The 27,067-nt window shown below is 43.1% G+C and overlaps 7 non-coding genes and 2 pseudogenes across 7 annotated transcripts; all 9 read left to right on the top strand.

Annotated features, from left to right (window-relative positions):
* The first annotated feature begins 3,567 nt into the window (after positions 1-3,567).
* LOC130314102 (U2 spliceosomal RNA) lies at positions 3,568-3,763 on the top strand. Its single transcript, XR_008861855.1, has one exon. It is a non-coding gene; the product is annotated as a U2 spliceosomal RNA (small nuclear RNA).
* Positions 3,764-11,001: 7,238 nt separating this feature from the next.
* Positions 11,002-11,172, top strand: LOC130314107 (U2 spliceosomal RNA; annotated as a pseudogene).
* A 2,086-nt stretch (positions 11,173-13,258) lies between these two features.
* On the top strand, positions 13,259-13,449 carry LOC130314113 (U2 spliceosomal RNA). Its single transcript, XR_008861859.1, has one exon. It is a non-coding gene; the product is annotated as a U2 spliceosomal RNA (small nuclear RNA).
* A 2,094-nt stretch (positions 13,450-15,543) lies between these two features.
* Positions 15,544-15,734, top strand: LOC130314112 (U2 spliceosomal RNA). The gene has a single exon (XR_008861858.1). It is a non-coding gene; the product is annotated as a U2 spliceosomal RNA (small nuclear RNA).
* Positions 15,735-17,840: 2,106 nt separating this feature from the next.
* On the top strand, positions 17,841-18,031 carry LOC130314108 (U2 spliceosomal RNA). The gene has a single exon (XR_008861857.1). It is a non-coding gene; the product is annotated as a U2 spliceosomal RNA (small nuclear RNA).
* A 2,098-nt stretch (positions 18,032-20,129) lies between these two features.
* On the top strand, positions 20,130-20,320 carry LOC130314096 (U2 spliceosomal RNA). Its single transcript, XR_008861850.1, has one exon. It is a non-coding gene; the product is annotated as a U2 spliceosomal RNA (small nuclear RNA).
* A 2,098-nt stretch (positions 20,321-22,418) lies between these two features.
* On the top strand, positions 22,419-22,609 carry LOC130314098 (U2 spliceosomal RNA). Its single transcript, XR_008861852.1, has one exon. It is a non-coding gene; the product is annotated as a U2 spliceosomal RNA (small nuclear RNA).
* A 2,093-nt stretch (positions 22,610-24,702) lies between these two features.
* Positions 24,703-24,893, top strand: LOC130314084 (U2 spliceosomal RNA). The gene has a single exon (XR_008861839.1). It is a non-coding gene; the product is annotated as a U2 spliceosomal RNA (small nuclear RNA).
* A 2,093-nt stretch (positions 24,894-26,986) lies between these two features.
* On the top strand, positions 26,987-27,067 carry LOC130314105 (U2 spliceosomal RNA; annotated as a pseudogene; the record flags this gene model as incomplete).

The raw sequence follows: 27,067 nt of genomic DNA, 5'->3' as shown, positions 1-27,067 counted from the left end.
TTGATTTTATTCATTTTAGTTATTATGACTCTTATCTTAACAACCCTTAATGTCAGGAGTATTGGATCAGAAGTAAGAAGAGCTGCTATTTTTGAGGTGTTGGAGAATGTGAGAGCTGATATAATATGTTTACAGGAGTGTGCAATTAAATCTGCACCTTATGCTGATGAGTGGAGGATGGGACAATCTTTTTGGTCAACTAGTACGGATAACAAAAATGAAGGAGTTGGTTTTTTAATCAAAAATAACAATATCAAAGTTTTAAATTGCCAGATTTTAATACCAGGCCGTTGCATGGTTTTAAACTTTGAGTTTTTAGACCAGAGGATTAGAGTTTTTAACGTATATGCCCCAGCAGAGAAGAAAGAGCGGTTGGTTTTTTTAGAGTCCTTGAAGTTTTTTATCCCTGGTCGGGAAAGTACTATAGTGGCTGGTGATTTTAACTGTATCCGTACTGTTAATGACCGTGAGAGTGCTGTTGAAGTCCGAACTGACATTACCTCTAATGCTTTAAATCAATTAGTACAAGACTTACACTATATAGATGCTGGACTGATGATTGACACTGATGATAGATATACATATGTATCGGATAGTGGTCACTGTAAATCCCGAATAGATTATATTTTTGTGTCTGAAGGGATGAAGGTGGCCCGGTGTAATCAGATGATGTCGATTTTCTCAGATCATAAAATTTTATCTGCTGAAATAAGCATCTCAGAGTCCATTGCCTTTGGTAGGGGACTCTGGAAGTTGAATGTGAGTTTACTTGAAGAAGAGGAGGTAATGGCAGGTTTTAAAAATATATTTTTATCCTGTGCTGCTAAACAAGACTGTTTTAAAAATATTTTAGACTGGTGGGATTGGGCTAAAGTGAACTTTGCTGGTTATTTTAAGTCTGTTTGCATTAAGAGAGCACAGGAGAAGAGGCGGAGAGATGAGACTTTAGTTTCACAGTTGGAGACTCTCTTTAAGTTTAAGAACGCTGGTCTAGAGGTGGATGCTGAAATTTGTGAAATTAAGGAAGAGATGAAGACAAGGTTGAAGGAAAGAGGAAGGAATATTGTTTACAGGGCTAAGGTGCAACATTTGGAGGAGAATGAACAATGTAGTCGATATTTTTTTAAAAAGTGTTTTAAGCCAAAGGGGGTCTTTAAGTCAGTTTTAACCTCAAGTGGTGAGGTGGTTGGTAGGGAGATGGAGGAGGAGGTTTGTAAATTTTATGAAACACTTTTTAGTAATGAAAGTAAAGCTGCTATTAATGAAATGGAAGACTACTGTAAAATTTTAGAGGATCAAATTCCAGATGAGGAGAAAGTTTTTTTGGTGGAAGATGTTAGTGAAAATGAAATTAGAATGGCGCTGAATGGAATGGCAAAAGGTAAAACCCCTGGTAGTGACGGCCTTCCAGCTGAGTTTTATGTTGTATTTTGGCCTCTTTTAAAAGATGTTTTTACTCGGGTTGTGCAATATGTTTTTAAGTTTGGGATTTTAGCTGATTCAATGAAGAAGGGAATTATCACACTAATACATAAGAAAGGTGACGAACGTGATATAAAAAATTGGAGACCAATTTCATTGTTAAACAGTGACTATAAAATTATTGCTAAAATTGTTGCAAACAGGCTTAGGAATATTATTGGCCATATGGTAGATAATTACCAAGTATGTGCTGTACCCGGGAGAAGAATTACTGATAATTTATTGATTTTAAGGGATATTATTTATTATTGTAATTTTAATAAGGTGCCTCTTTTTGTCGAGTCAGTGGATTTCGAGAAGGCCTATGATAAAGTCGCACACAAATTTATGTTTACGGCCCTAAAACATATGGGGATCCCAATGAAGTTATTACATGTTATTAAAGGGTTATATAATGGTGTTACTGGACAAGTTTTAATGAATGGCCATGTTGGTCCTGCTTTTAAGATTTTATCAGGGGTTCGGCAGGGTTGCCCACTCTCCCCAATCCTTTTCATCTGTGTAATAGAGGCCTTGTTAAAGAATGTTCAGAAAGACAAATGTGTTAAAGGAGTTTTTATACCTGGCAGTGGTGGGAGTGATCTTAAGGTTTTAAGCTACATGGATGATGTTGTGTTTACATGTACTTCAAAAGCAGATTTGAATAGAGTGAATTTGCATATTCAAATTTTTTGCTGTGTGGCCGGAATGTGTGTAAACTGGGGCAAATGTCATTTGGTGAATTTTGGGAAATGCGAAGATGTGTTGGTGGATGGAGTAGAGATAAAGGAGAATGTGGAAGTTTTAGGGGTCATTTTTGAAAAGAATCTTAAAGGGACAGAGACTTACAACAAGCTGGACAGTAAAATTGAAAAGAAATTGAATTTTTGGAAATTGAGGAGTTTATCCCTTAAAGGGAAAGTACTTGTTATTAAGACTGTGATTTTACCTTTACTTTTATATACTGCGATGGTTTTTCCACCTGGTAAGCTTTGGATGAGGAAGACAACAAGAAGACTTTTTGTTTTCTTTTGGGGATCCAAAATGGAAAAAATGAAAAGAGAGAAGGTAATGAGTACTGTAAAGAATGGTGGATATGACTTTCCAAATATTGATTTGTTTTTAAAGTTACACTATTTTCTTTTAATTTTCAAGACGATCCAGTGCAATAGTAAAACAGCTGATATGTGTAAATATTTAGCAGGATGGTTGTTTTCTAAGTGGGGCTGGTGTGAGAGGGATCTGAGGAAACCAATGGCGCTGATTATACCTACCTTTTATGTGGTTCTTCGGTCTTTCAATGATCAGTTTAATTTGAGCTCCTTGGGGAAACCTGAAAAGAAGAAAATAGAATATGAGTTGAGAAAGAGTGAAAAATTTAATGAAGTACCATTCTGTAATATTGCACAGTCAGTTAAGATTTGGAGCCTTTTTAATTCCTTTGGTTTATCAAATAGACAAAAAGATGTGGTATGGATGTCTTACCATGGTTGCCTCCCAACTCGAGTGTTTTTAAGAGGAAGAGGAATAAGAGTGAGTGAACAGTGTCCAAGAGAGGGTTGTGGAGGTAAAGAAGATATTGTACATTTGTGGTGGGACTGTTTTTATGCCAAGGAAGTTTTTAGGCTTTTAACAAGATTTTTTATTGCACTTATGGGTTTTAATGATTTTACTTTTGAGAAAATTTTTATCGGTCAGGACTTTAACATGAAGAATGATGCACGTGTTACTTGGATAATTTTTTCTGTTTTTAAAGAAGTTTTATGGGACTCCAGGAATTTGCTTGTTTTTAAAAATGTTTCCATTTCTCCAAGTGAATGTAGGAGGTTGTTGCTCGGAAGACTTTTTATTGCATATTTATTAGATAAGAAGAGAATGGGAGAAGACAATGCTGAAAAGATCTGGAAATATACCCAATGGTGGAAACTGTAAGTCTGACCAGTTTATGTTTTGTTTTTTAAATGTTTTTGTTTTCCTTCAGCTTTTACCTTTTGGTTTTAAGTTCTTGACCCTCGGTTCCCTTTTTTTTGTCTTTCCGCATGATGTTTTTTCAGACATTGTTTTAAGTGACGAGTCCTGGTAGGAGACCTGATGATCGTTCAAACAATAGTCTGTAACTGAGGAAAAAAAAAAAAAAAAAAAAAAAAAATCTGTTCTTATCAGTTTAATATCTGATACGTCCCCTATCTGGGGACCATATATTAAATGGATTTTTGAGAACGGGGGCCGATTTCGAAGCTTGCTTCCGTCGCCCTATGCATTGACCCGATATGGCAGTATCTTCGGGTACAGTGCACCACCCCCTTACAGGGTTAAAAAGAAAGATTCCTACTTTCATTGCTACCTGCTTGCTGGCTAGCCAGCTAGCCAGCCCTGTGGGCCTTGCTGCTGCAGCCAAAAAACAAAAGGTGGTGCTGCTGCTGCTGCTTCTGCTGCTTCTGCTTCTGCTTGTGTCTGGCCCCTGTTGGAGCGTCCAGGCACAGGACTTCTGCTGCTGCTGACTAAATGGCCTCCTTAATTGGATCATTTGAGTAGCCAGCACACCTGTGCAGGTAGGGCATGACATGATAGGCAGCTGCCTTGATAGCGGGTGGGTGCTGAATGTTCCTAATTGACAAAATAAGATTAATGCTTATGAAGAAATATAAAATCTCATCCCTTCCCCAATATCGCGCCACACCCCTACCCCTTAATTCCCTGGTTGAACTTGATGGACATATGTCTTTTTTCGACCGTACTAACTATGTAACTATGTAACATAACATGGGGGGGGGGGGGGGGGGTCTCCTGGCTGTTCACACAGGTGTGTCATTGCTGTACATTGACCATGCATTGCTTCTGTGGTATTGCAAAGGCAAAGACAAATGCTTCCAGCCATCCATTGCACTAATGGATTGGTCATCAGCTGGCTGTCTATGTCCCGCATCAATATAGACCAAAGTACAGAGGGTTAGGCTATGCTATTGTGCACCTACCTGATGCATCAGATGGTGCGAGGCCCTTGCTAAATTCTGTGCACAGACTTTGAGATCTATACTTTAGACTGTATCTAAACCTGCTCCAACATGGACTGACATTCTGGCCTACTTTCAGCCGATGCGACTTGTCTGTCGCTGAACAGTCGCTTTTTATGTATTCAGCACCTATGTATAATGTTGTAAAAATGCTCTAGAAGCTAAAGTCGCAGAAATGTCACACATATTTGGCCTGCAACTTTCTGTGCGACAAATTCAGACAGGAAAAATCAGTATAAATCCTTAGAAAATTATCCCCCAGTGTCTCCATCTGCTGGCGGTATTGAATAAGCATTGCTGCACTGATGGGGTATGCATTAGACGAAAAAAAAGAAGAAAAAGAAGAATAATACGCCCAGAAAAGAGGCGAAAAGGAGAAAAACGTAAAAAAACGTGAAAAAAAAGTAAGAGGAAGAGAAGGGAAAAAAAGGTGGAAATGGGTTTAAAAGTGATTTCGGCGGAGAAATATATATATATATATATATATATATATATATACGCGCACACACACACATATATATAAACGTATTCTCCGTTGAGATATTGCAGCCGCTGCTGTGTCCAGGCCCAGGAGCCTTAGCACTGTGCTGTGATGTCACTCAATACCACTGACATCACTAGGTGTAAACAACATCTCTCCTTTGCTGTGTATGTGACTATGGAGCTGTTTGGTGATGTCGTCTATTATGGCCTTCATAGAAGCAACAGGAGATTGTTGCATCCATCTAGAACCCTCAGAACTACAGTGCTATGATGTCACTCACTTCCACAGGCCTTGCAGAGTGTAAACAACAACAACCCAGCTTTGTTGTGTATGTAACCATAGGGATTTGTGATGTCACCTAGAACCTTCACAGCAGCGACAGCTTTATGAGGAGCATCAGCACTGCTCTGCCTGAGCAGAACCATCACCGCCATAGGTTGTCAAATAACCCGGATTTAACCCACACAGGTAAGTCCAATGGGGTGCAGGCATGTCCTCTATGCTTACAGCTTCCCGTGGGTGTTGGTTTGATACCGTTTGGGGACAGCCAAGGAGGCATCTGCAGGCAACAAAGGTAGGTGTGTGCTTGTGTGTGTGTTTCCTATGCAGATCCTAAGCCCAGTGTCACATGCAAGTAGGAGGAGTAAGAAGGGTTCCTGGCAAATCCGGGTTATGGATTGCATTTAAAAAGGCCCCGTGGGAGTGCAATGGGCCCCTGTCTTGCTGCTTAGCAATAATGGTATGGGTTTAGGTTCTGCTGTGTGTACTGGTGGTTGACTGCCCCCCAGCCCAGAGTGTGCATGGAAAATTGTCTGGCAGCCTCCCTGACAGCAAGCAGTGATAGTGCCCATGAAGGGGACCTTGTTGGGCCCGCCCCTTTCACGGTTATCGCTTCTCGGCCTTTTGGCTTCGATCCCGTGCGGTTTACCGGGCGGGTTAGGAGTTGAAGGGGGTGGTGATCGGGGCCCTCTTTGCGGGGGGCCCTGGGTTATTTCGGAGTTGCGATAGTGGGTTTCATCGCCTGCAAAAATGAGTGGAGGAGAGAGGATTCGCGGAATGGAAGACACGGTCAGGATTTTCGTCCCAACGGAACATCGGGGAACGGTTGGCCTGGACCAGATTGTGCTGGAGATTCTACGCAGGCTCCAGTACCTAAAGGTAACAGATGTATTTGCAATGCAAGATTTCCCTAGACAGGGTATTTATGATGTTACATTTGTTAATTCCGAGATTTGTCAGAGGGTCTACAAGGACCTGGAAGGAATGAAGAGAAAGAATGAGCCGGATATTATGAGGAAAGTTAAAGTAGAGCCTTTGTTTCTGAGTACAGAGAAAGTGGTCATCGTACATATGTACAATCCCAAAGTTACAGACTCAATGGTAACAAATTTTCTTTATCGTTATTGTGAAGAAGTGAAGTTTTTTGGAAAACTAAAGAACAGACATGGTTTTTTTAACTGTAAAAGGAAATATGTTGTGAAGTTCAAGAAGGATGAGTCTATGGAGGAGGGAATTAAGAGTATTCCTCAAGTTTTTTCCATTGGAGGAGAGCGTGGTTTTTGTTTTTATGAGGGGCAGCTTCAGTTTTGCCGCAAATGTCAAGCATATGGCCACGTGCAGGACGCATGTCCTGTGAAGGGTGTTGTTTGTAGGAACTGTGGCAAGACTGGGCATGAAACAAGTTTTTGCGTTGAGGAAAAGACTTGTGATATTTGTGGGAGTAATTCCCATTTGGCAAGAGGATGTCACTTATGGTACAAGAGAAGGAGTTATGCTGATGCGGCTGGAAGTAAAGGTGGACAGAGCAATGAACAGGGAATGGGAAGGAGGTCTTTTTCAGAAGCCACAGGTGTGGATGGAGGTGTGGATGGAGGTGAAAAATCTAATGTGGAGGGGGAATGTGAAGTCGGGAGGAGCGCAGGTGGTACGATTGTTAAAAATGTTGTTGCTCAGGTGGATGTGATTAAAGAGGCTTTTGTGGAGACAAGTGTGGTGGTTGAACAGGAGTATAAGAAAGTGGTCTCCACAAGTGAAGTAACATGTGCAAAGGGGGTGGAGGTCAAGAAGATTGAAACTGTGTATGGAGATGTGTTTCCTTGTGGAAGCATGAGTGGTGATGTGGAATGTCCAGACCCTGTTGTGGGGGAGGAGGAGGGAATGGAATTCCAAGAAAATGTGCAGTCATCTGAGAAGTCCCTTACACCTGCTCAGAGATTTGTCAGCAGTGATGAGGAGGATGAGGTGGGGGTGGAAAGTAAAAGAAGTAAAAAAGGAAGTTGGACTGGGGATCAAGAGGACCCAGTGGTTGGAAGAGGAGTTGAAATGGACAGGGACTCTGATCCAGGGTCGCCTGATTGTTATGAAAATGTTTTAAGGAAAGTTGAGAGTCAGAGCAGTAATTTTTAACTATGATGGATATTAAAGTTTTGATTTTATTCATTTTAGTTATTATGACTCTTATCTTAACAACCCTTAATGTCAGGAGTATTGGATCAGAAGTAAGAAGAGCTGCTATTTTTGAGGTGTTGGAGAATGTGAGAGCTGATATAATATGTTTACAGGAGTGTGCAATTAAATCTGCACCTTATGCTGATGAGTGGAGGATGGGACAATCTTTTTGGTCAACTAGTACGGATAACAAAAATGAAGGAGTTGGTTTTTTAATCAAAAATAACAATATCAAAGTTTTAAATTGCCAGATTTTAATACCAGGCCGTTGCATGGTTTTAAACTTTGAGTTTTTAGACCAGAGGATTAGAGTTTTTAACGTATATGCCCCAGCAGAGAAGAAAGAGCGGTTGGTTTTTTTAGAGTCCTTGAAGTTTTTTATCCCTGGTCGGGAAAGTACTATAGTGGCTGGTGATTTTAACTGTATCCGTACTGTTAATGACCGTGAGAGTGCTGCTGAAGTCCGAACTGACATTACCTCTAATGCTTTAAATCAATTAGTACAAGACTTACACTATATAGATGCTGGACTGATGATTGACACTGATGATAGATATACATATGTATCGGATAGTGGTCACTGTAAATCCCGAATAGATTATATTTTTGTGTCTGAAGGGATGAAGGTGGCCCGGTGTAATCAGATGATGTCGATTTTCTCAGATCATAAAATTTTATCTGCTGAAATAAGCATCTCAGAGTCCATTGCCTTTGGTAGGGGACTCTGGAAGTTGAATGTGAGTTTACTTGAAGAAGAGGAGGTAATGGCAGGTTTTAAAAATATATTTTTATCCTGTGCTGCTAAACAAGACTGTTTTAAAAATATTTTAGACTGGTGGGATTGGGCTAAAGTGAACTTTGCTGGTTATTTTAAGTCTGTTTGCATTAAGAGAGCACAGGAGAAGAGGCGGAGAGATGAGACTTTAGTTTCACAGTTGGAGACTCTCTTTAAGTTTAAGAACGCTGGTCTAGAGGTGGATGCTGAAATTTGTGAAATTAAGGAAGAGATGAAGACAAGGTTGAAGGAAAGAGGAAGGAATATTGTTTACAGGGCTAAGGTGCAACATTTGGAGGAGAATGAACAATGTAGTCGATATTTTTTTAAAAAGTGTTTTAAGCCAAAGGGGGTCTTTAAGTCAGTTTTAACCTCAAGTGGTGAGGTGGTTGGTAGGGAGATGGAGGAGGAGGTTTGTAAATTTTATGAAACACTTTTTAGTAATGAAAGTAAAGCTGCTATTAATGAAATGGAAGACTACTGTAACATTTTAGAGGATCAAATTCCAGATGAGGAGAAAGTTTTTTTGGTGGAAGATGTTAGTGAAAATGAAATTAGAATGGCGCTGAATGGAATGGCAAAAGGTAAAACCCCTGGTAGTGACGGCCTTCCAGCTGAGTTTTATGTTGTATTTTGGCCTCTTTTAAAAGATGTTTTTACTCGGGTTGTGCAATATGTTTTTAAGTTTGGGATTTTAGCTGATTCAATGAAGAAGGGAATTATCACACTAATACATAAGAAAGGTGACGAACGTGATATAAAAAATTGGAGACCAATTTCATTGTTAAACAGTGACTATAAAATTATTGCTAAAATTGTTGCAAACAGGCTTAGGAATATTATTGGCCATATGGTAGATAATTACCAAGTATGTGCTGTACCCGGGAGAAGAATTACTGATAATTTATTGATTTTAAGGGATATTATTTATTATTGTAATTTTAATAAGGTGCCTCTTTTTGTCGAGTCAGTGGATTTCGAGAAGGCCTATGATAAAGTCGCACACAAATTTATGTTTACGGCCCTAAAACATATGGGGATCCCAATGAAGTTATTACATGTTATTAAAGGGTTATATAATGGTGTTACTGGACAAGTTTTAATGAATGGCCATGTTGGTCCTGCTTTTAAGATTTTATCAGGGGTTCGGCAGGGTTGCCCACTCTCCCCAATCCTTTTCATCTGTGTAATAGAGGCCTTGTTAAAGAATGTTCAGAAAGACAAATGTGTTAAAGGAGTTTTTATACCTGGCAGTGGTGGGAGTGATCTTAAGGTTTTAAGCTACATGGATGATGTTGTGTTTACATGTACTTCAAAAGCAGATTTGAATAGAGTGAATTTGCATATTCAAATTTTTTGCTGTGTGGCCGGAATGTGTGTAAACTGGGGCAAATGTCATTTGGTGAATTTTGGGAAATGCGAAGATGTGTTGGTGGATGGAGTAGAGATAAAGGAGAATGTGGAAGTTTTAGGGGTCATTTTTGAAAAGAATCTTAAAGGGACAGAGACTTACAACAAGCTGGACAGTAAAATTGAAAAGAAATTGAATTTTTGGAAATTGAGGAGTTTATCCCTTAAAGGGAAAGTACTTGTTATTAAGACTGTGATTTTACCTTTACTTTTATATACTGCGATGGTTTTTCCACCTGGTAAGCTTTGGATGAGGAAGACAACAAGAAGACTTTTTGTTTTCTTTTGGGGATCCAAAATGGAAAAAATGAAAAGAGAGAAGGTAATGAGTACTGTAAAGAATGGTGGATATGACTTTCCAAATATTGATTTGTTTTTAAAGTTACACTATTTTCTTTTAATTTTCAAGATGATCCAGTGCAATAGTAAAACAGCTGATATGTGTAAATATTTAGCAGGATGGTTGTTTTCTAAGTGGGGCTGGTGTGAGAGGGATCTGAGGAAACCAATGGCGCTGATTATACCTACCTTTTATGTGGTTCTTCGGTCTTTCAATGATCAGTTTAATTTGAGCTCCTTGGGGAAACCTGAAAAGAAGAAAATAGAATATGAGTTGAGAAAGAGTGAAAAATTTAATGAAGTACCATTCTGTAATATTGCACAGTCAGTTAAGATTTGGAGCCTTTTTAATTCCTTTGGTTTATCAAATAGACAAAAAGATGTGGTATGGATGTCTTACCATGGTTGCCTCCCAACTCGAGTGTTTTTAAGAGGAAGAGGAATAAGAGTGAGTGAACAGTGTCCAAGAGAGGGTTGTGGAGGTAAAGAAGATATTGTACATTTGTGGTGGGACTGTTTTTATGCCAAGGAAGTTTTTAGGCTTTTAACAAGATTTTTTATTGCACTTATGGGTTTTAATGATTTTACTTTTGAGAAAATTTTTATCGGTCAGGACTTTAACATGAAGAATGATGCACGTGTTACTTGGATAATTTTTTCTGTTTTTAAAGAAGTTTTATGGGACTCCAGGAATTTGCTTGTTTTTAAAAATGTTTCCATTTCTCCAAGTGAATGTAGGAGGTTGTTGCTCGGAAGACTTTTTATTGCATATTTATTAGATAAGAAGAGAATGGGAGAAGACAATGCTGAAAAGATCTGGAAATATACCCAATGGTGGAAACTGTAAGTCTGACCAGTTTATGTTTTGTTTTTTAAATGTTTTTGTTTTCCTTCAGCTTTTACCTTTTGGTTTTAAGTTCTTGACCCTCGGTTCCCTTTTTTTTTGTCTTTCCGCATGATGTTTTTTCAGACATTGTTTTAAGTGACGAGTCCTGGTAGGAGACCTGATGATCGTTCAAACAATAGTCTGTAACTGAGGAAAAAAAAAAGAAAAAAAAAGAAAAAAAAAAAAAAAAAAAAAAAAAAAATCTGTTCTTATCAGTTTAATATCTGATACGTCCCCTATCTGGGGACCATATATTAAATGGATTTTTGAGAACGGGGGCCGATTTCGAAGCTTGCTTCCGTCGCCCTATGCATTGACCCGATATGGCAGTATCTTCGGGTACAGTGCACCACCCCCTTACAGGGTTAAAAAGAAAGATTCCTACTTTCATTGCTACCTGCTTGCTGGCTAGCCAGCTAGCCAGCCCTGTGGGCCTTGCTGCTGCAGCCAAAAAACAAAAGGTGGTGCTGCTGCTGCTGCTTCTGCTGCTTCTGCTTCTGCTTGTGTCTGGCCCCTGTTGGAGCGTCCAGGCACAGGACTTCTGCTGCTGCTGACTAAATGGCCTCCTTAATTGGATCATTTGAGTAGCCAGCACACCTGTGCAGGTAGGGCATGACATGATAGGCAGCTGCCTTGATAGCGGGTGGGTGCTGAATGTTCCTAATTGACAAAATAAGATTAATGCTTATGAAGAAATATAAAATCTCATCCCTTCCCCAATATCGCGCCACACCCCTACCCCTTAATTCCCTGGTTGAACTTGATGGACATATGTCTTTTTTCGACCGTACTAACTATGTAACTATGTAACATAACATGGGGGGGGGGGGGGGTCTCCTGGCTGTTCACACAGGTGTGTCATTGCTGTACATTGACCATGCATTGCTTCTGTGGTATTGCAAAGGCAAAGACAAATGCTTCCAGCCATCCATTGCACTAATGGATTGGTCATCAGCTGGCTGTCTATGTCCCGCATCAATATAGACCAAAGTACAGAGGGTTAGGCTATGCTATTGTGCACCTACCTGATGCATCAGAAGGTGCGAGGCCCTTGCTAAATTCTGTGCACAGACTTTGAGATCTATACTTTAGACTGTATCTAAACCTGCTCCAACATGGACTGACATTCTGGCCTACTTTCAGCCGATGCGACTTGTCTGTCGCTGAACAGTCGCTTTTTATGTATTCAGCACCTATGTATAATGTTGTAAAAATGCTCTAGAAGCTAAAGTCGCAGAAATGTCACACATATTTGGCCTGCAACTTTCTGTGCGACAAATTCAGACAGGAAAAATCAGTATAAATCCTTAGAAAATTATCCCCCAGTGTCTCCATCTGCTGGCGGTATTGAATAAGCATTGCTGCACTGATGGGGTATGCATTAGACGAAAAAAAAGAAGAAAAAGAAGAATAATACGCCCAGAAAAGAGGCGAAAAGGAGAAAAACGTAAAAAAACGTGAAAAAAAAGTAAGAGGAAGAGAAGGGAAAAAAAGGTGGAAATGGGTTTAAAAGTGATTTCGGCGGAGAAATATATATATATATATATATATATATATATATATATATACGCGCACACACACACATATATATAAACGTATTCTCCGTTGAGATATTGCAGCCGCTGCTGTGTCCAGGCCCAGGAGCCTTAGCACTGTGCTGTGATGTCACTCAATACCACTGACATCACTAGGTGTAAACAACATCTCTCCTTTGCTGTGTATGTGACTATGGAGCTGTTTGGTGATGTCGTCTATTATGGCCTTCATAGAAGCAACAGGAGATTGTTGCATCCATCTAGAACCCTCAGAACTACAGTGCTATGATGTCACTCACTTCCACAGGCCTTGCAGAGTGTAAACAACAACAACCCAGCTTTGTTGTGTATGTAACCATAGGGATTTGTGATGTCACCTAGAACCTTCACAGCAGCGACAGCTTTATGAGGAGCATCAGCACTGCTCTGCCTGAGCAGAACCATCACCGCCATAGGTTGTCAAATAACCCGGATTTAACCCACACAGGTAAGTCCAATGGGGTGCAGGCATGTCCTCTATGCTTACAGCTTCCCGTGGGTGTTGGTTTGATACCGTTTGGGGACAGCCAAGGAGGCATCTGCAGGCAACAAAGGTAGGTGTGTGCTTGTGTGTGTGTTTCCTATGCAGATCCTAAGCCCAGTGTCACATGCAAGTAGGAGGAGTAAGAAGGGTTCCTGGCAAATCCGGGTTATGGATTGCATTTAAAAAGGCCCCGTGGGAGTGCAATGGGCCCCTGTCTTGCTGCTTAGCAATAATGGTATGGGTTTAGGTTCTGCTGTGTGTACTGGTGGTTGACTGCCCCCCAGCCCAGAGTGTGCATGGAAAATTGTCTGGCAGCCTCCCTGACAGCAAGCAGTGATAGTGCCCATGAAGGGGACCTTGTTGGGCCCGCCCCTTTCACGGTTATCGCTTCTCGGCCTTTTGGCTAAGATCAAGTGTAGTATCTGTTCTTATCAGTTTAATATCTGATACGTCCCCTATCTGGGGACCATATATTAAATGGATTTTTGAGAACGGGGGCCGATTTCGAAGCTTGCTTCCGTCGCCCTATGCATTGACCCGATATGGCAGTATCTTCGGGTACAGTGCACCACCCCCTTACAGGGTTAAAAAGAAAGATTCCTACTTTCATTGCTACCTGCTTGCTGGCTAGCCAGCTAGCCAGCCCTGTGGGCCTTGCTGCTGCAGCCAAAAAACAAAAGGTGGTGCTGCTGCTGCTGCTTCTGCTGCTTCTGCTTCTGCTTGTGTCTGGCCCCTGTTGGAGCGTCCAGGCACAGGACTTCTGCTGCTGCTGACTAAATGGCCTCCTTAATTGGATCATTTGAGTAGCCAGCACACCTGTGCAGGTAGGGCATGACATGATAGGCAGCTGCCTTGATAGCGGGTGGGTGCTGAATGTTCCTAATTGACAAAATAAGATTAATGCTTATGAAGAAATATAAAATCTCATCCCTTCCCCAATATCGCGCCACACCCCTACCCCTTAATTCCCTGGTTGAACTTGATGGACATATGTCTTTTTTCGACCGTACTAACTATGTAACTATGTAACATAACATGGGGGGGGGGGGGGGGTCTCCTGGCTGTTCACACAGGTGTGTCATTGCTGTACATTGACCATGCATTGCTTCTGTGGTATTGCAAAGGCAAAGACAAATGCTTCCAGCCATCCATTGCACTAATGGATTGGTCATCAGCTGGCTGTCTATGTCCCGCATCAATATAGACCAAAGTACAGAGGGTTAGGCTATGCTATTGTGCACCTACCTGATGCATCAGAAGGTGCGAGGCCCTTGCTAAATTCTGTGCACAGACTTTGAGATCTATACTTTAGACTGTATCTAAACCTGCTCCAACATGGACTGACATTCTGGCCTACTTTCAGCCGATGCGACTTGTCTGTCGCTGAACAGTCGCTTTTTATGTATTCAGCACCTATGTATAATGTTGTAAAAATGCTCTAGAAGCTAAAGTCGCAGAAATGTCACACATATTTGGCCTGCAACTTTCTGTGCGACAAATTCAGACAGGAAAAATCAGTATAAATCCTTAGAAAATTATCCCCCAGTGTCTCCATCTGCTGGCGGTATTGAATAAGCATTGCTGCACTGATGGGGTATGCATTAGACGAAAAAAAAGAAGAAAAAGAAGAATAATACGCCCAGAAAAGAGGCGAAAAGGAGAAAAACGTAAAAAAACGTGAAAAAAAAGTAAGAGGAAGAGAAGGGAAAAAAAGGTGGAAATGGGTTTAAAAGTGATTTCGGCGGAGAAATATATATATATATATATATATATATATATATATATATATATATACGCGCACACACACACATATATATAAACGTATTCTCCGTTGAGATATTGCAGCCGCTGCTGTGTCCAGGCCCAGGAGCCTTAGCACTGTGCTGTGATGTCACTCAATACCACTGACATCACTAGGTGTAAACAACATCTCTCCTTTGCTGTGTATGTGACTATGGAGCTGTTTGGTGATGTCGTCTATTATGGCCTTCATAGAAGCAACAGGAGATTGTTGCATCCATCTAGAACCCTCAGAACTACAGTGCTATGATGTCACTCACTTCCACAGGCCTTGCAGAGTGTAAACAACAACAACCCAGCTTTGTTGTGTATGTAACCATAGGGATTTGTGATGTCACCTAGAACCTTCACAGCAGCGACAGCTTTATGAGGAGCATCAGCACTGCTCTGCCTGAGCAGAACCATCACCGCCATAGGTTGTCAAATAACCCGGATTTAACCCACACAGGTAAGTCCAATGGGGTGCAGGCATGTCCTCTATGCTTACAGCTTCCCGTGGGTGTTGGTTTGATACCGTTTGGGGACAGCCAAGGAGGCATCTGCAGGCAACAAAGGTAGGTGTGTGCTTGTGTGTGTGTTTCCTATGCAGATCCTAAGCCCAGTGTCACATGCAAGTAGGAGGAGTAAGAAGGGTTCCTGGCAAATCCGGGTTATGGATTGCATTTAAAAAGGCCCCGTGGGAGTGCAATGGGCCCCCTGTCTTGCTGCTTAGCAATAATGGTATGGGTTTAGGTTCTGCTGTGTGTACTGGTGGTTGACTGCCCCCCAGCCCAGAGTGTGCATGGAAAATTGTCTGGCAGCCTCCCTGACAGCAAGCAGTGATAGTGCCCATGAAGGGGACCTTGTTGGGCCCGCCCCTTTCACGGTTATCGCTTCTCGGCCTTTTGGCTAAGATCAAGTGTAGTATCTGTTCTTATCAGTTTAATATCTGATACGTCCCCTATCTGGGGACCATATATTAAATGGATTTTTGAGAACGGGGGCCGATTTCGAAGCTTGCTTCCGTCGCCCTATGCATTGACCCGATATGGCAGTATCTTCGGGTACAGTGCACCACCCCCTTACAGGGTTAAAAAGAAAGATTCCTACTTTCATTGCTACCTGCTTGCTGGCTAGCCAGCTAGCCAGCCCTGTGGGCCTTGCTGCTGCAGCCAAAAAACAAAAGGTGGTGCTGCTGCTGCTGCTTCTGCTGCTTCTGCTTCTGCTTGTGTCTGGCCCCTGTTGGAGCGTCCAGGCACAGGACTTCTGCTGCTGCTGACTAAATGGCCTCCTTAATTGGATCATTTGAGTAGCCAGCACACCTGTGCAGGTAGGGCATGACATGATAGGCAGCTGCCTTGATAGCGGGTGGGTGCTGAATGTTCCTAATTGACAAAATAATATTAATGCTTATGAAGAAATATAAAATCTCATCCCTTCCCCAATATCGCGCCACACCCCTACCCCTTAATTCCCTGGTTGAACTTGATGGACATATGTCTTTTTTCGACCGTACTAACTATGTAACTATGTAACATAACATGGGGGGGGGGGGGGGGGTCTCCTGGCTGTTCACACAGGTGTGTCATTGCTGTACATTGACCATGCATTGCTTCTGTGGTATTGCAAAGGCAAAGACAAATGCTTCCAGCCATCCATTGCACTAATGGATTGGTCATCAGCTGGCTGTCTATGTCCCGCATCAATATAGACCAAAGTACAGAGGGTTAGGCTATGCTATTGTGCACCTACCTGATGCATCAGAAGGTGCGAGGCCCTTGCTAAATTCTGTGCACAGACTTTGAGATCTATACTTTAGACTGTATCTAAACCTGCTCCAACATGGACTGACATTCTGGCCTACTTTCAGCCGATGCGACTTGTCTGTCGCTGAACAGTCGCTTTTTATGTATTCAGCACCTATGTATAATGTTGTAAAAATGCTCTAGAAGCTAAAGTCGCAGAAATGTCACACATATTTGGCCTGCAACTTTCTGTGCGACAAATTCAGACAGGAAAAATCAGTATAAATCCTTAGAAAATTATCCCCCAGTGTCTCCATCTGCTGGCGGTATTGAATAAGCATTGCTGCACTGATGGGGTATGCATTAGACGAAAAAAAAGAAGAAAAAGAAGAATAATACGCCCAGAAAAGAGGCGAAAAGGAGAAAAACGTAAAAAAACGTGAAAAAAAAGTAAGAGGAAGAGAAGGGAAAAAAAGGTGGAAATGGGTTTAAAAGTGATTTCGGCGGAGAAATATATATATATATATATATATATATATATATATATATATATATATATATATATATACGCGCACACACACACATATATATAAACGTATTCTCCGTTGAGATATTGCAGCCGCTGCTGTGTCCAGGCCCAGGAGCCTTAGCACTGTGCTGTGATGTCACTCAATACCACTGACATCACTAGGTGTAAACAACATCTCTCCTTTGCTGTGTATGTGACTATGGAGCTGTTTGGTGATGTCGTCTATTATGGCCTTCATAGAAGCAACAGGAGATTGTTGCATCCATCTAGAACCCTCAGAACTACAGTGCTATGATGTCACTCACTTCCACAGGCCTTGCAGAGTGTAAACAACAACAACCCAGCTTTGTTGTGTATGTAACCATAGGGATTTGTGATGTCACCTAGAACCTTCACAGCAGCGACAGCTTTATGAGGAGCATCAGCACTGCTCTGCCTGAGCAGAACCATCACCGCCATAGGTTGTCAAATAACCCGGATTTAACCCACACAGGTAAGTCCAATGGGGTGCAGGCATGTCCTCTATGCTTACAGCTTCCCGTGGGTGTTGGTTTGATACCGTTTGGGGACAGCCAAGGAGGCATCTGCAGGCAACAAAGGTAGGTGTGTGCTTGTGTGTGTGTTTCCTATGCAGATCCTAAGCCCAGTGTCACATGCAAGTAGGAGGAGTAAGAAGGGTTCCTGGCAAATCCGGGTTATGGATTGCATTTAAAAAGGCCCCGTGGGAGTGCAATGGGCCCCTGTCTTGCTGCTTAGCAATAATGGTATGGGTTTAGGTTCTGCTGTGTGTACTGGTGGTTGACTGCCCCCCAGCCCAGAGTGTGCATGGAAAATTGTCTGGCAGCCTCCCTGACAGCAAGCAGTGATAGTGCCCATGAAGGGGACCTTGTTGGGCCCGCCCCTTTCACGGTTATCGCTTCTCGGCCTTTTGGCTAAGATCAAGTGTAGTATCTGTTCTTATCAGTTTAATATCTGATACGTCCCCTATCTGGGGACCATATATTAAATGGATTTTTGAGAACGGGGGCCGATTTCGAAGCTTGCTTCCGTCGCCCTATGCATTGACCCGATATGGCAGTATCTTCGGGTACAGTGCACCACCCCCTTACAGGGTTAAAAAGAAAGATTCCTACTTTCATTGCTACCTGCTTGCTGGCTAGCCAGCTAGCCAGCCCTGTGGGCCTTGCTGCTGCAGCCAAAAAACAAAAGGTGGTGCTGCTGCTGCTGCTTCTGCTGCTTCTGCTTCTGCTTGTGTCTGGCCCCTGTTGGAGCGTCCAGGCACAGGACTTCTGCTGCTGCTGACTAAATGGCCTCCTTAATTGGATCATTTGAGTAGCCAGCACACCTGTGCAGGTAGGGCATGACATGATAGGCAGCTGCCTTGATAGCGGGTGGGTGCTGAATGTTCCTAATTGACAAAATAAGATTAATGCTTATGAAGAAATATAAAATCTCATCCCTTCCCCAATATCGCGCCACACCCCTACCCCTTAATTCCCTGGTTGAACTTGATGGACATATGTCTTTTTTCGACCGTACTAACTATGTAACTTTGTAACATAACATGGGGGGGGGGGGGGGGTCTCCTGGCTGTTCACACAGGTGTGTCATTGCTGTACATTGACCATGCATTGCTTCTGTGGTATTGCAAAGGCAAAGACAAATGCTTCCAGCCATCCATTGCACTAATGGATTGGTCATCAGCTGGCTGTCTATGTCCCGCATCAATATAGACCAAAGTACAGAGGGTTAGGCTATGCTATTGTGCACCTACCTGATGCATCAGAAGGTGCGAGGCCCTTGCTAAATTCTGTGCACAGACTTTGAGATCTATACTTTAGACTGTATCTAAACCTGCTCCAACATGGACTGACATTCTGGCCTACTTTCAGCCGATGCGACTTGTCTGTCGCTGAACAGTCGCTTTTTATGTATTCAGCACCTATGTATAATGTTGTAAAAATGCTCTAGAAGCTAAAGTCGCAGAAATGTCACACATATTTGGCCTGCAACTTTCTGTGCGACAAATTCAGACAGGAAAAATCAGTATAAATCCTTAGAAAATTATCCCCCAGTGTCTCCATCTGCTGGCGGTATTGAATAAGCATTGCTGCACTGATGGGGTATGCATTAGACGAAAAAAAAGAAGAAAAAGAAGAATAATACGCCCAGAAAAGAGGCGAAAAGGAGAAAAACGTAAAAAAACTTGAAAAAAAAGTAAGAGGAAGAGAAGGGAAAAAAGGTGGAAATGGGTTTAAAAGTGATTTCGGCGGAGAAATATATATATATATATATATATATATATATATATATATATATATATATATACGCGCACACACACACATATATATAAACGTATTCTCCGTTGAGATATTGCAGCCGCTGCTGTGTCCAGGCCCAGGAGCCTTAGCACTGTGCTGTGATGTCACTCAATACCACTGACATCACTAGGTGTAAACAACATCTCTCCTTTGCTGTGTATGTGACTATGGAGCTGTTTGGTGATGTCGTCTATTATGGCCTTCATAGAAGCAACAGGAGATTGTTGCATCCATCTAGAACCCTCAGAACTACAGTGCTATGATGTCACTCACTTCCACAGGCCTTGCAGAGTGTAAACAACAACAACCCAGCTTTGTTGTGTATGTAACCATAGGGATTTGTGATGTCACCTAGAACCTTCACAGCAGCGACAGCTTTATGAGGAGCATCAGCACTGCTCTGCCTGAGCAGAACCATCACCGCCATAGGTTGTCAAATAACCCGGATTTAACCGACACAGGTAAGTCCAATGGGGTGCAGGCATGTCCTCTATGCTTACAGCTTCCCGTGGGTGTTGGTTTGATACCGTTTGGGGACAGCCAAGGAGGCATCTGCAGGCAACAAAGGTAGGTGTGTGCTTGTGTGTGTGTTTCCTATGCAGATCCTAAGCCCAGTGTCACATGCAAGTAGGAGGAGTAAGAAGGGTTCCTGGCAAATCCGGGTTATGGATTGCATTTAAAAAGGCCCCGTGGGAGTGCAATGGGCCCCTGTCTTGCTGCTTAGCAATAATGGTATGGGTTTAGGTTCTGCTGTGTGTACTGGTGGTTGACTGCCCCCCAGCCCAGAGTGTGCATGGAAAATTGTCTGGCAGCCTCCCTGACAGCAAGCAGTGATAGTGCCCATGAAGGGGACCTTGTTGGGCCCGCCCCTTTCACGGTTATCGCTTCTCGGCCTTTTGGCTAAGATCAAGTGTAGTATCTGTTCTTATCAGTTTAATATCTGATACGTCCCCTATCTGGGGACCATATATTAAATGGATTTTTGAGAACGGGGGCCGATTTCGAAGCTTGCTTCCGTCGCCCTATGCATTGACCCGATATGGCAGTATCTTCGGGTACAGTGCACCACCCCCTTACAGGGTTAAAAAGAAAGATTCCTACTTTCATTGCTACCTGCTTGCTGGCTAGCCAGCTAGCCAGCCCTGTGGGCCTTGCTGCTGCAGCCAAAAAACAAAAGGTGGTGCTGCTGCTGCTGCTTCTGCTGCTTCTGCTTCTGCTTGTGTCTGGCCCCTGTTGGAGCGTCCAGGCACAGGACTTCTGCTGCTGCTGACTAAATGGCCTCCTTAATTGGATCATTTGAGTAGCCAGCACACCTGTGCAGGTAGGGCATGACATGATAGGCAGCTGCCTTGATAGCGGGTGGGTGCTGAATGTTCCTAATTGACAAAATAAGATTAATGCTTATGAAGAAATATAAAATCTCATCCCTTCCCCAATATCGCGCCACACCCCTACCCCTTAATTCCCTGGTTGAACTTGATGGACATATGTCTTTTTTCGACCGTACTAACTATGTAACTATGTAACATAACATGGGGGGGGGGGGGTCTCCTGGCTGTTCACACAGGTGTGTCATTGCTGTACATTGACCATGCATTGCTTCTGTGGTATTGCAAAGGCAAAGACAAATGCTTCCAGCCATCCATTGCACTAATGGATTGGTCATCAGCTGGCTGTCTATGTCCCGCATCAATATAGACCAAAGTACAGAGGGTTAGGCTATGCTATTGTGCACCTACCTGATGCATCAGAAGGTGCGAGGCCCTTGCTAAATTCTGTGCACAGACTTTGAGATCTATACTTTAGACTGTATCTAAACCTGCTCCAACATGGACTGACATTCTGGCCTACTTTCAGCCGATGCGACTTGTCTGTCGCTGAACAGTCGCTTTTTATGTATTCAGCACCTATGTATAATGTTGTAAAAATGCTCTAGAAGCTAAAGTCGCAGAAATGTCACACATATTTGGCCTGCAACTTTCTGTGCGACAAATTCAGACAGGAAAAATCAGTATAAATCCTTAGAAAATTATCCCCCAGTGTCTCCATCTGCTGGCGGTATTGAATAAGCATTGCTGCACTGATGGGGTATGCATTAGACGAAAAAAAAGAAGAAAAAGAAGAATAATACGCCCAGAAAAGAGGCGAAAAGGAGAAAAACGTAAAAAAACGTGAAAAAAAAGTAAGAGGAAGAGAAGGGAAAAAAAGGTGGAAATGGGTTTAAAAGTGATTTCGGCGGAGAAATATATATATATATATATATATATATATATATATATATATATATATATATATACGCGCACACACACACATATATATAAACGTATTCTCCGTTGAGATATTGCAGCCGCTGCTGTGTCCAGGCCCAGGAGCCTTAGCACTGTGCTGTGATGTCACTCAATACCACTGACATCACTAGGTGTAAACAACATCTCTCCTTTGCTGTGTATGTGACTATGGAGCTGTTTGGTGATGTCGTCTATTATGGCCTTCATAGAAGCAACAGGAGATTGTTGCATCCATCTAGAACCCTCAGAACTACAGTGCTATGATGTCACTCACTTCCACAGGCCTTGCAGAGTGTAAACAACAACAACCCAGCTTTGTTGTGTATGTAACCATAGGGATTTGTGATGTCACCTAGAACCTTCACAGCAGCGACAGCTTTATGAGGAGCATCAGCACTGCTCTGCCTGAGCAGAACCATCACCGCCATAGGTTGTCAAATAACCCGGATTTAACCCACACAGGTAAGTCCAATGGGGTGCAGGCATGTCCTCTATGCTTACAGCTTCCCGTGGGTGTTGGTTTGATACCGTTTGGGGACAGCCAAGGAGGCATCTGCAGGCAACAAAGGTAGGTGTGTGCTTGTGTGTGTGTTTCCTATGCAGATCCTAAGCCCAGTGTCACATGCAAGTAGGAGGAGTAAGAAGGGTTCCTGGCAAATCCGGGTTATGGATTGCATTTAAAAAGGCCCCGTGGGAGTGCAATGGGCCCCTGTCTTGCTGCTTAGCAATAATGGTATGGGTTTAGGTTCTGCTGTGTGTACTGGTGGTTGACTGCCCCCCAGCCCAGAGTGTGCATGGAAAATTGTCTGGCAGCCTCCCTGACAGCAAGCAGTGATAGTGCCCATGAAGGGGACCTTGTTGGGCCCGCCCCTTTCACGGTTATCGCTTCTCGGCCTTTTGGCTAAGATCAAGTGTAGTATCTGTTCTTATCAGTTTAATATCTGATACGTCCCCTATCTGGGGACCATATATTAAATGGATTTTTGAGAACGGGGGCCGATTTCGAAGCTTGCTTCCGTCGCCCTATGCATTGACCCGATATGGCAGTATCTTCAGGTACAGTGCACCACCCCCTTACAGGGTTAAAAAGAAAGATTCCTACTTTCATTGCTACCTGCTTGCTGGCTAGCCAGCTAGCCAGCCCTGTGGGCCTTGCTGCTGCAGCCAAAAAACAAAAGGTGGTGCTGCTGCTGCTGCTTCTGCTGCTTCTGCTTCTGCTTGTGTCTGGCCCCTGTTGGAGCGTCCAGGCACAGGACTTCTGCTGCTGCTGACTAAATGGCCTCCTTAATTGGATCATTTGAGTAGCCAGCACACCTGTGCAGGTAGGGCATGACATGATAGGCAGCTGCCTTGATAGCGGGTGGGTGCTGAATGTTCCTAATTGACAAAATAAGATTAATGCTTATGAAGAAATATAAAATCTCATCCCTTCCCCAATATCGCGCCACACCCCTACCCCTTAATTCCCTGGTTGAACTTGATGGACATATGTCTTTTTTCGACCGTACTAACTATGTAACTATGTAACATAACATGGGGGGGGGGGGGGGGGGTCTCCTGGCTGTTCACACAGGTGTGTCATTGCTGTACATTGACCATGCATTGCTTCTGTGGTATTGCAAAGGCAAAGACAAATGCTTCCAGCCATCCATTGCACTAATGGATTGGTCATCAGCTGGCTGTCTATGTCCCGCATCAATATAGACCAAAGTACAGAGGGTTAGGCTATGCTATTGTGCACCTACCTGATGCATCAGAAGGTGCGAGGCCCTTGCTAAATTCTGTGCACAGACTTTGAGATCTATACTTTAGACTGTATCTAAACCTGCTCCAACATGGACTGACATTCTGGCCTACTTTCAGCCGATGCGACTTGTCTGTCGCTGAACAGTCGCTTTTTATGTATTCAGCACCTATGTATAATGTTGTAAAAATGCTCTAGAAGCTAAAGTCGCAGAAATGTCACACATATTTGGCCTGCAACTTTCTGTGCGACAAATTCAGACAGGAAAAATCAGTATAAATCCTTAGAAAATTATCCCCCAGTGTCTCCATCTGCTGGCGGTATTGAATAAGCATTGCTGCACTGATGGGGTATGCATTAGACGAAAAAAAAGAAGAAAAAGAAGAATAATACGCCCAGAAAAGAGGCGAAAAGGAGAAAAACGTAAAAAAACGTGAAAAAAAAGTAAGAGGAAGAGAAGGGAAAAAAAGGTGGAAATGGGTTTAAAAGTGATTTCGGCGGAGAAATATATATATATATATATATATATATATATATATATATATATACGCGCACACACACACATATATATAAACGTATTCTCCGTTGAGATATTGCAGCCGCTGCTGTGTCCAGGCCCAGGAGCCTTAGCACTGTGCTGTGATGTCACTCAATACCACTGACATCACTAGGTGTAAACAACATCTCTCCTTTGCTGTGTATGTGACTATGGAGCTGTTTGGTGATGTCGTCTATTATGGCCTTCATAGAAGCAACAGGAGATTGTTGCATCCATCTAGAACCCTCAGAACTACAGTGCTATGATGTCACTCACTTCCACAGGCCTTGCAGAGTGTAAACAACAACAACCCAGCTTTGTTGTGTATGTAACCATAGGGATTTGTGATGTCACCTAGAACCTTCACAGCAGCGACAGCTTTATGAGGAGCATCAGCACTGCTCTGCCTGAGCAGAACCATCACCGCCATAGGTTGTCAAATAACCCGGATTTAACCCACACAGGTAAGTCCAATGGGGTGCAGGCATGTCCTCTATGCTTACAGCTTCCCGTGGGTGTTGGTTTGATACCGTTTGGGGACAGCCAAGGAGGCATCTGCAGGCAACAAAGGTAGGTGTGTGCTTGTGTGTGTGTTTCCTATGCAGATCCTAAGCCCAGTGTCACATGCAAGTAGGAGGAGTAAGAAGGGTTCCTGGCAAATCCGGGTTATGGATTGCATTTAAAAAGGCCCCGTGGGAGTGCAATGGGCCCCTGTCTTGCTGCTTAGCAATAATGGTATGGGTTTAGGTTCTGCTGTGTGTACTGGTGGTTGACTGCCCCCCAGCCCAGAGTGTGCATGGAAAATTGTCTGGCAGCCTCCCTGACAGCAAGCAGTGATAGTGCCCATGAAGGGGACCTTGTTGGGCCCGCCCCTTTCACGGTTATCGCTTCTCGGCCTTTTGGCTAAGATCAAGTGTAGTATCTGTTCTTATCAGTTTAATATCTGATACGTCCCCTATCTGGGGACCATATATTAAATGGATTTTTGAGAACGGGGGCCGATTTCGAAGCTTGCTTCCGTCGCCCTATGCATTGACCCGATATGGCAGTATCTTCGGGTACAGTGCACCACCCCCTTACAGGGTTAAAAAGAAAGATTCCTACTTTCATTGCTACCTGCTTGCTGGCTAGCCAGCTAGCCAGCCCTGTGGGCCTTGCTGCTGCAGCCAAAAAACAAAAGGTGGTGCTGCTGCTGCTGCTTCTGCTGCTTCTGCTTCTGCTTGTGTCTGGCCCCTGTTGGAGCGTCCAGGCACAGGACTTCTGCTGCTGCTGACTAAATGGCCTCCTTAATTGGATCATTTGAGTAGCCAGCACACCTGTGCAGGTAGGGCATGACATGATAGGCAGCTGCCTTGATAGCGGGTGGGTGCTGAATGTTCCTAATTGACAAAATAAGATTAATGCTTATGAAGAAATATAAAATCTCATCCCTTCCCCAATATCGCGCCACACCCCTACCCCTTAATTCCCTGGTTGAACTTGATGGACATATGTCTTTTTTCGACCGTACTAACTATGTAACTATGTAACATAACATGGGGGGGGGGGGGGGGTCTCCTGGCTGTTCACACAGGTGTGTCATTGCTGTACATTGACCATGCATTGCTTCTGTGGTATTGCAAAGGCAAAGACAAATGCTTCCAGCCATCCATTGCACTAATGGATTGGTCATCAGCTGGCTGTCTATGTCCCGCATCAATATAGACCAAAGTACAGAGGGTTAGGCTATGCTATTGTGCACCTACCTGATGCATCAGAAGGTGCGAGGCCCTTGCTAAATTCTGTGCACAGACTTTGAGATCTATACTTTAGACTGTATCTAAACCTGCTCCAACATGGACTGACATTCTGGCCTACTTTCAGCCGATGCGACTTGTCTGTCGCTGAACAGTCGCTTTTTATGTATTCAGCACCTATGTATAATGTTGTAAAAATGCTCTAGAAGCTAAAGTCGCAGAAATGTCACACATATTTGGCCTGCAACTTTCTGTGCGACAAATTCAGACAGGAAAAATCAGTATAAATCCTTAGAAAATTATCCCCCAGTGTCTCCATCTGCTGGCGGTATTGAATAAGCATTGCTGCACTGATGGGGTATGCATTAGACGAAAAAAAAGAAGAAAAAGAAGAATAATACGCCCAGAAAAGAGGCGAAAAGGAGAAAAACGTAAAAAAACGTGAAAAAAAAGTAAGAGGAAGAGAAGGGAAAAAAAGGTGGAAATGGGTTTAAAAGTGATTTCGGCGGAGAAATATATATATATATATATATATATATATATATATATATATATATACGCGCACACACACACATATATATAAACGTATTCTCCGTTGAGATATTGCAGCCGCTGCTGTGTCCAGGCCCAGGAGCCTTAGCACTGTGCTGTGATGTCACTCAATACCACTGACATCACTAGGTGTAAACAACATCTCTCCTTTGCTGTGTATGTGACTATGGAGCTGTTTGGTGATGTCGTCTATTATGGCCTTCATAGAAGCAACAGGAGATTGTTGCATCCATCTAGAACCCTCAGAACTACAGTGCTATGATGTCACTCACTTCCACAGGCCTTGCAGAGTGTAAACAACAACAACCCAGCTTTGTTGTGTATGTAACCATAGGGATTTGTGATGTCACCTAGAACCTTCACAGCAGCGACAGCTTTATGAGGAGCATCAGCACTGCTCTGCCTGAGCAGAACCATCACCGCCATAGGTTGTCAAATAACCCGGATTTAACCCACACAGGTAAGTCCAATGGGGTGCAGGCATGTCCTCTATGCTTACAGCTTCCCGTGGGTGTTGGTTTGATACCGTTTGGGGACAGCCAAGGAGGCATCTGCAGGCAACAAAGGTAGGTGTGTGCTTGTGTGTGTGTTTCCTATGCAGATCCTAAGCCCAGTGTCACATGCAAGTAGGAGGAGTAAGAAGGGTTCCTGGCAAATCCGGGTTATGGATTGCATTTAAAAAGGCCCCGTGGGAGTGCAATGGGCCCCTGTCTTGCTGCTTAGCAATAATGGTATGGGTTTAGGTTCTGCTGTGTGTACTGGTGGTTGACTGCCCCCCAGCCCAGAGTGTGCATGGAAAATTGTCTGGCAGCCTCCCTGACAGCAAGCAGTGATAGTGCCCATGAAGGGGACCTTGTTGGGCCCGCCCCTTTCACGGTTATCGCTTCTCGGCCTTTTGGCTAAGATCAAGTGTAGTATCTGTTCTTATCAGTTTAATATCTGATACGTCCCCTATCTGGG

Source organism: Hyla sarda, unplaced genomic scaffold, assembly GCF_029499605.1.
Source record: "Hyla sarda isolate aHylSar1 unplaced genomic scaffold, aHylSar1.hap1 scaffold_1803, whole genome shotgun sequence".
Taxonomy (NCBI): Eukaryota; Metazoa; Chordata; class Amphibia; order Anura; family Hylidae; genus Hyla; species Hyla sarda.
This window is presented reverse-complemented; position numbering and strand designations above follow the sequence as displayed.